Here is an 8,721-nt window from a genome sequence, read left to right as displayed (position 1 = left end):
GTTTGTGTGTATGGCTACTTCTTGTTTTGCTGTAGTGAGGTTACTTATTTCCTGTATTTTCTTGAAATTAGTTAGTTTTCTTGGGTTGTCTTTTTCCTTCTTGTATCTTCTGTAATACTTAATTTGTGTGTAGCTATTGTTGAAATTTGTTTTTGTCATTGAATATCTTGTTTTCTCCATCTATGAGGACTGAGAATTTTGCTTTGTACAGTAGCCTAGGCTGACATCTGTGTTCTCTTCGGGTCTGCATGATATCCTTCCAGGCTTTTCTGGCTTTCATAGTTTCTGTTGAGAAGTCAGGTGTGATTCTGATGGGTTTGCCATTATATGTACTTGGCCTTTTTCCCTTGCTGCTTTTAGTATTTTTTCTTTGTTTTGTAGACTTTCTTTGTTTTGATTATTTTGTGACAGGAGGATTTTATTTTCTGGTCTAATTTATTAGGTGTTCTGTAGGCCTCTTGTATTCTTATAGGCCTCCCTTTAACTTGGGGAAATTTTTTCAATGATTTTGTTGAAAATATTTTCTTGGCCTTGGAGGAGGGAATCTTCTTTTTCCTCTATTCCTATTATTCTTACATTTTGTCTCTTTATGTTGTCTTGGATTTCTTAGATGGTTTGTGTCAGGAATTTTTTAGATTTATTATTTTCTTTGAGGGATACATCGATTTCTTCTATTTCATCTTCCACACCTGAGATTCTTTCTTCCATCTCTTATAGTCTGTTGGTTATGCTTACCTCTGTAGTTCCTGTTTTCTTTCCTAGTTTCTCCCTCTCCACGATTTCCTCCATTTGTGTTTTCTTTAATTCTTCCAATTCTATATTCAGGTCTTGAACCGTTTTGTTGATTTTCTTCACCTGTCTGACTGTATTTTCCTGTTTTTCCTTCATTTTCTTCAGCTGTTTTTTGAACATTCCTCCGTTTCTTTTCTTTCTTTCAGAGATTTAATCATTTCCTCTCTGAATGCCACAAGCTGTTTGGCTGCATCTTCCTGTATTTCTTTACGGATGACCATAATCTGTTTTACTATATCTTCCCCTAAATCTTTACGCATTTCATTTGCTTCCTCCATTAACCTCTTCATAAGCATAGATGTAAGGTCATCTTCTTGAATTTCACTTATGTTAGGGTGTCCAGGGCTACCTGTCCCTGGATAACTGGGTTCTGGGGATGCCATATTGCTTTGCCTTTTGTTGGTTGTGCTTTTTCACTGGCTTCTACCCATCTCTCTGTCTCAGGTGTTGTCTGTTAATTTCTGTTGCCTGCTGGGTCCTGGGGTGTGGAGAATCCACTTGGCGGGGTTCTGAAGTTCTCCTCTGCTTTTTGGGTATGGCCAACTGAATGGTGGTGCTTCTGAGGAATTGTCACAGTTCACTTCTCGTGTATGGACCTGTGTGGTAACTGTGGTGTTCAGGAAGGCTCTCCTCTCATCAGGAGAGGTCCTGGTGATGGCTGCCCTGCTGCTGGGTTTCTTGCTCTGAATTTAGTGAGTAGCAGCTGTTGCTCTAAAGGTTTAATTATTGGGTGCAGCAGCACATTTTTCTTAAGAAGTTAATTTTCTTTTTATTAGATGTGTTACTGGTGTTATGATATCTGACATGGTAGTAATAGTCACAAATGTCTATTTAAATTAAGTTTGATTAAAATCCGATAAAATACTCAGATTCTCCATTGTGCTTGCTATTTTGCAAGGGCTCAATAGATGCATGTGACCAGAAGATGCTGCATTGGATTTAGCAAAAAAGAGAGTGTTTTTCTCATTGCAAAAATGTCTACTGAATAACATTGCTGGTACATAACAAGACACTTGTTGCACATGTGACTGAAATTTAATCATAGGATGAATGTTTTCATTGTTTGTATGAGCTTTTAAAACGTTTATTAGAACTCTATAAATACGATGCTGCTATGTAGAAAATAAGTGACAGATGATTTTTTTAAAATATCAATTGATTGGACCCAGGATTGCCCAAACTTTGCAATAACTGATTCTAGTTGTGTCTGTAAGTATGTTTCTGGATGAGGTCAATACTTGAAGTTGGTAGACCAAAGCAGACTGCCTTGTTCACGTGGGTGTCCTCATTCAAACAATAATGGACCTGGACAGACTTGAAAGAAAGGTACTCCTGCCTGGAGGCTTGAGCATCACTCTTTTCAGACTTTACAGCTTGAACCAAATCATCATCAGTTCTCATTGGGTCTCCAAGGAGAGCTGCTGGTGTCAACACTGGAGCGAACAGCCTGAGGCTCCTGATTGTAGCCTGAAGTTCTCCAGTTCTCAGGACTTCTCAGCTTTTGAGCTCCTTCAAATCATGTAATCCAGTTTCTTGTGTCCTTATATGTATGTACTCATGCATGTCTGTATGTATGCATATATAGTATGCATACATATATAGTAATATATACACCACTGCATATCTATACATACTTATAAATGGAATATTGTGCACACATACACTGGATTGGTTGATTTTTTTTCCTTTGAAGAGCATTAAAGCATCAATGAAATAAGGTGAAAAGTGTTTGCTAAAAAATGGGAAAATAAAATCTGTTCTTTATATTTTCTTTTTCTAACATCTCACTTTACCAAAAGTCAGCAAGAAAATAATTCAGTCATCAAGAAAAGTGCTTACCTGCAAGCCAAAGCAAAGTGAGAGGGGCAGAAGACATCTGAAACAATCTAACAGGGGGAATAAGCAGCAGAAAAATACTGAATGGAAGTCATATGATAAACTATGTGTGATGAAACCTGGGTTCCCAAATAAAATTATGGGAATGAATATTAGGTATCTAATCACATGATGAACTGTTCTTAAGATGCTTGCCTGATGGCTTAGTGATTTTTCAGAATCACATTATACTGCTTAGAATAGAGATAAATGTGCCTGAAACATTTTCAGGAATGTTTTCTGCTCTTAGGCCTAAGCAGTGGATCAATGAGGCATGATTTGATGCTCTTGTTAGGCCTGTGCCTTATTTTACACTGCAATTTAGCAGCATACAAAATACCACTGAATCATCACCACGATCAAACAAGCGAATAAGCAAACACTCATTCTTTTTCACGATCAAAGAAATAAACAAAAGTGGAATTAATTATCTGAATAAAATAAATTATAATGGATGTGAACTCATTACTGTTGAAATCAACACGTGCATAGCAGACGGTACATCTATTGAAGTCAACATACTTAATTACATTTGGAGTAATAAAAAGAGTAGGCATGAAGTCCAACATCTCTAGAGCCTAAACATTAATTTTGTTCTAATTTTCTTTTCCTTAATGTGGAGAAAATGAAAAGGCAAATAAGATTAAGAGACCAATGTTAACTTCATCAGCTCTGTGAACAGAGGCCTGACAGTTTTGTGGACCAGGAGTCCTCTACATTGTGATTCAAAGACAGGCTCCATTAAATTAAACCCCACAACATCATTATATGAGTAGAGGGGCTCACATAACCTTTCCCAGGGCACAGGAGGAAAGCCCAGATTCTAGGAACCTCAGCAACCGACCCCCATTGAGGATGTAGTTCAGTTAGATATCAGTCCTGATAATTATTTTCATTATGCGGCTTGCCTGTAAGAGATACATGACCTGATTCAAAAAAGAGAGGTTTGAAATTTTTTCAATCCAGAGTTTTGTTGCATTTGAGGGCATGCTTGTTTCTTTCCCCATTCCTTTGACAAAATACCCTGAGAAAAACAACTTAAGGGGCAAAAGATTCATTTCGATTGACTTCCCTTTATGGCCCATCACTTCAGGCAAGTGTCAGCAGCTGGAGCTTGAGGCAGCTGGTCACATGATGACCCCAGGCAGACAACAATGCATGCATGCATGTGCTCAGCTCATTTTCTTCACATTATACAGCTCAGGGTCCTCTGCTGGTAAATGGACCTGCCCACATGTCTTCTGATGTCAATTATTGTGATCAAGATACTCCTCCATGTGGGTGTGGGGGTCGGCAGAGCTGGCCCCAAAGTCATGAGAGACTGGCTGTAAAATGGGCTCTGTGTTCTGCTTGGGCAACATAGTAGAGCTAGTCCTGATGTGGAAGGCACAGATGAGCCAGTCTCGAGGGTGTGAGAGTGGAAGGGTTGGACAGGTTCCTCCCTGGCTGCAGCACTTGGGGGAGTGAACCCCAAACCTTGACTGGACAGCACAGTGGAGTGGCCTGGGGTGTGTGGGTGTGGGTGAGCTGGCCCTGAGAGGAAGAGCAGAAGTTCTACCCCTGCTTCCTGCTGAGGTGTCTTAGCTGGAGCAGTGCTGGAGAACTTGCTCTGATGGTGCAGATAAGGGAGAGTCAGTGGGCTGACCAGCTCAGCTGCCACCAGGCCCAGATACAGGGCTTTGCTTTTGCCTACCTTAATATCTACATTATCTGTGAACTGTTGAGACACGTGAAAGGGCTGGTCTTGCTGAGTCAAAGCTATAAGATCTCCATGACACAGGGCAACAGAATAACTGGGAGGAGTCCGAGAGTAAGGATCCAATACTGATGGTGACACAAAAGCCAGAGACCAGGGACAAGACCAGTGACTCATTGCAATGAACATTTGTCAAGTCAAGATGTGTAGACATAGGGGTATACTGAGGGACACACTGTGACATACCACAGTGAGATGTTTTCTATGCTTTGTTTTGTTTTATTTTTGTTTGTTTATATGTGTGTTTTATTTGGGGGTTTGCAAGGGAAGAGGGCAGTTATGGGGAGACAGGAAGATGAGTGGGACTGCTGTGCATGATGTGAAATTCACAAAGAATCAATAAAAAAATTCTAGAAATAAATAAATAAAATTCTAGGGGAGATAAAGATACTCTTTCATAGGCTTGCATAAAGGATAGCCTAACCTAGATAATCAACACTTACAGTGTGCCAATATGTCTGTCATCTAGGCAATGCTAGAGTCTATCAAGTTGACAATGCTATCATCATTTAAAATAAATGACAGCCATCAGTGACCTCATTCCCGACCTCTCCAGCACATATTATCACCAACTAGAGGTCAAATATTTGCTTGCTAGTTCAAATTTATGTGCAAGAAAACTTACAACTCTTAAATGTGCCATTCTTTAGATTTTTGATAAATTCACACATCTCTGCATCCCAAGCCTTCATCCCTTGCTCTGTCTTTAGGCACCACTGTTTGTCTGCTCTATGACTGATAAAATAGGAGCCACACAGGATACAGTCCTCTCTAAGCTGCTTTTGCTCAGTAGAATACTTTTAGATATCCACACACCCAAACTCTTGTCAAAAGTGGTTTCTTTTCTGTTGTAGAGGAGCATTTTCCTGTATCAAAATGTTATGATTAGTTTTATTTTTTTTTCTGTTGCTGGTCATAGGACTGTTAATAATTTTTATCTCACATTTTAAAAGGATTCTTCTGGCTGAGGGTTAAGAATAGAATCTTGGGTATAACACATCTACGACGCTGATAGTTTGTATGAGAGATAGGATGTGGAGATATTTTTGAATTAATTTCATTTTTTAATTAAGAGATTTATTAATTAACAGTAATTGTTCATATTTATGGGGTACAGTGTGATAATTACTTTCTTGTTCAAAATGTGATTAAATGATTAAAGTAGGGTAATTAGCCTTTTCCTCTCCTTATAAATGTATCATCTTTTTGTGTCAGGAAGGTTTAAATTAGTCTCTTCTGATTTTAGTGAAATGTGTAATAAATTGTAAACTATGGCCACCTTATTGTGCTAGAGAGCATTAGAGTGCCTCTGGGAATGTAATATGATACCTGTGGGTGCATGGGCACAGAGGGCTCCACTCACTACTTATAAACTGTGTGATGAAAGCCATTTTTAATTCCTGCGTCTGATCAGATGTATTATTGGGCAAAATGCTCAGCTTCCACAAGAAAATAATTTTAATTGCTTTTAACAGAGGAAGTATTCAACTTTTGGAAATTGTCTTACTTATGATAATTCTGTCTTAGTTAACAAGACTAGGGAAACAGGGACAGTGGTGAGAATTTCATAGACCACTGGCTTCTAAGGTTTTTGTACTTTATTATGTGTGTGGGATATGTATCTGTAAGTGTGTGTGTGTGTGTGTGTGTGTGTGTGTGTGTGTGCACATGTGTGTGGACATGTGTATGCAAGTGCATGTGCACATGAATGTACACGTGGAGCCCCGAGGTTGCTGTTTGTCACCCTCCTCGTTGTTCTCCTCATTAGTTTTCGAGGCAGGGTCTCTCACTGAACTGGGAACTCACTGATTCTGGTAGACTAGCTGGTCAGCAAGCAAGCCTTCAGGGTCCTCTATTATCCCCTCCCCCACTAAGATGAGGCATGATGGGTGCCACTGCATCTGGCTTCTTACATGGGTGCAGGAAATCCTCATGATTGCATTGACTGAGCCACCTCTAGTCCCAATGATTTTCTTTTAATTTTTAACAATTAAATAATAGTGAACAATCAAAAGGAATAAAGGTTTATTATATAAAGCAAATAAGGGGAACATAGATACTACCTTTTATCTAAAAAATAAGTTTTAACCATCATTTACCATACTCTATGCATTCATATTTTCCTAGTTGCCACAAAGAAAAGGTTTCTACATTCTAAGTTCATGATCTCATGAAGCATTCTCCATAAAAATAAAAGGAGTGATTAGGTGAGCATAGGTAAAACATCCAAGAGAAGAAATTGATCAGAGTTATAACAAATATGTTATATTGAAGGGTATCCAATGAAAGGATGAAACCAATCTGTTGATACCATACAAGCCTGCTAGGGCAAAGCCCCTGCTGTCCTAGGAAGTCTCTATGGGTTGGATTCTCTTGGCTTGAGCTCATTCTAGTTTTATAGTACTGAGATCATAACATCATGTATCCACATATTAAACTATCACACTGTAGACTCTGTACAAACACTATGTCTCAATTAAAACTTTAAACACAAAAATTATAAAGTAAAAAAAAAACCTTTAAACACTTTTTGAAGATAAGAAGTTGATTCTTGTTTATTTGTAAAATGGAGACGTTAGATAATCTTTTCCCCAAGTCAAATAGGTTTCATGTCAAAAAGATTAAATTAACATGGTAATTAATTAACTAAATTGACATTAGTTATCTGTTAGTTTTCTTCACAGAGCCACAGTACAAGGTTGGAGATAGTCAAGTGAAACTCAGGTAATGCCTGTCCCAGGTCCTTTAGTCCAGTGGTTCTCAGCTCCTAAGCCTCAGAGATGTTTGGCAGTGGTCTGTTAATCTCAAGTACTTCAGTAGGCATTCTAAGAAGCACAACCAGGCAAGTCCTCTATCGCCGAGCTCTAGCCACAGCTGTTTCTTATATACCTGTGTTATATCAGAACTTACAACAGCACTCCCAATTCCATCTTCATATCACAGAATTCAATAGGGATTTCTTCCCTTTCGTATTTGTGATGCATTTGTCTAATATTAAGAAAGATGACTCCAATTATCCTTAATATACTGATTTTATAATTCGTCTCCAAGTATGTAATTTAATTTTCCCTCTCTGAGAGCCAGCTGCTCTCTTCCTGTTGAGGGTTTGAAACTGAGCACTGCCTGCTGATGCTGTAGATGCCCCTTTCACCACCTACTGGCTTGCCTCTGCACCAAGATTCATTTTTCACCCTGTCAATGTACACCTCACCCTTGTATGACTCACCTCCATAGGGTGGAGTCAGTCTATTTGCAGTGTCTTGTTTGTACTGCCCATTCATAGTTTGTTCACATCTGACTTTCAGTAGCCTGGTATGATGTCCTACTCATCCTGCTTTCACATTCCTTGCCAGTCACCCTCTCTACCCCTCACATTCTCTAAACTCTTGAGTTGGCAAGTGGTCTAGTTATTTTGTGTGAGTGATACTGAGTAGCAAGCCCAGGTCTTGCGCACTTCCAGCAGGCATTCTACAGCTAAGCAACATCCCCTGGCCATTTTGAAGTTGAGAAAAGGGTCTTGCTAACTGGAAGCAAGAATGTAGTTAAATCACCAAGCCAGACCCCTCTATGTGGGAAAAGAAATGCTTATTTTAGGGAGTTCAAAACTTCCAGGGTGCCTGTAGCAAGTAGGAGAATCTTGCCAGTTTTAAGGGTTTATGTTATGGGCAGGAGAATGGAAAATTAGCTGGAACATAACAGCCTGAGAACTAGTATGGGGCTCTGATCTGTTGGAGGTTTGTTTGCATTAGTAGGAGGTAGGTGGTTGTATGGGCAGATATGAAAATAATGGCTTCTTTTTCCTGCCAGTTAGAACCCCAATTTAAAGGATTTCTGAAGAATGCTTATCCTTTACTGAGTCAGAGTCCAGCCTGAGCTGAGCCCAGACTGTCATCCATGACATTGTCAAAAGCAGTGCTGCCATTTTGGGGGAATTGGGACTGAACACTAACTTGCTCAAGCTAGCCTTGAACTTACTAACCATTTTTGAACTTATCCGTTTTTGTGCCCCAGCCTCCCAAGTAGCTGAAATTATAATGAGGCATCAAAACAACTGACTAAGATGTTCTTGATATGGGCTTATGTCCTTTTTATGTCATTCTTCATCTTTTCCCAGCCTCTGTGACAGGAGCTATTGAGTGCAGAAGCCATTACGGAGATAGGTATCCAAATGGGTCTCCATTAGGCCCTAGGAACAGACATGCTTGCTTTTACCTTTCTGCTGAAAGAGGCTTATCATAACAGTGTCTTAAGACATCAGCAAAACACCCGTGTATCAGGATACCTATCATCACATGTAT

The sequence above is a fragment of the Meriones unguiculatus genome, chromosome 10 (genome assembly GCF_030254825.1).
Source record: "Meriones unguiculatus strain TT.TT164.6M chromosome 10, Bangor_MerUng_6.1, whole genome shotgun sequence".
Classification (NCBI taxonomy): domain Eukaryota; kingdom Metazoa; phylum Chordata; class Mammalia; order Rodentia; family Muridae; genus Meriones; species Meriones unguiculatus.
The sequence above is the reverse complement of the archived record's forward strand: the minus strand, read 5'-3'. Positions refer to the sequence as shown.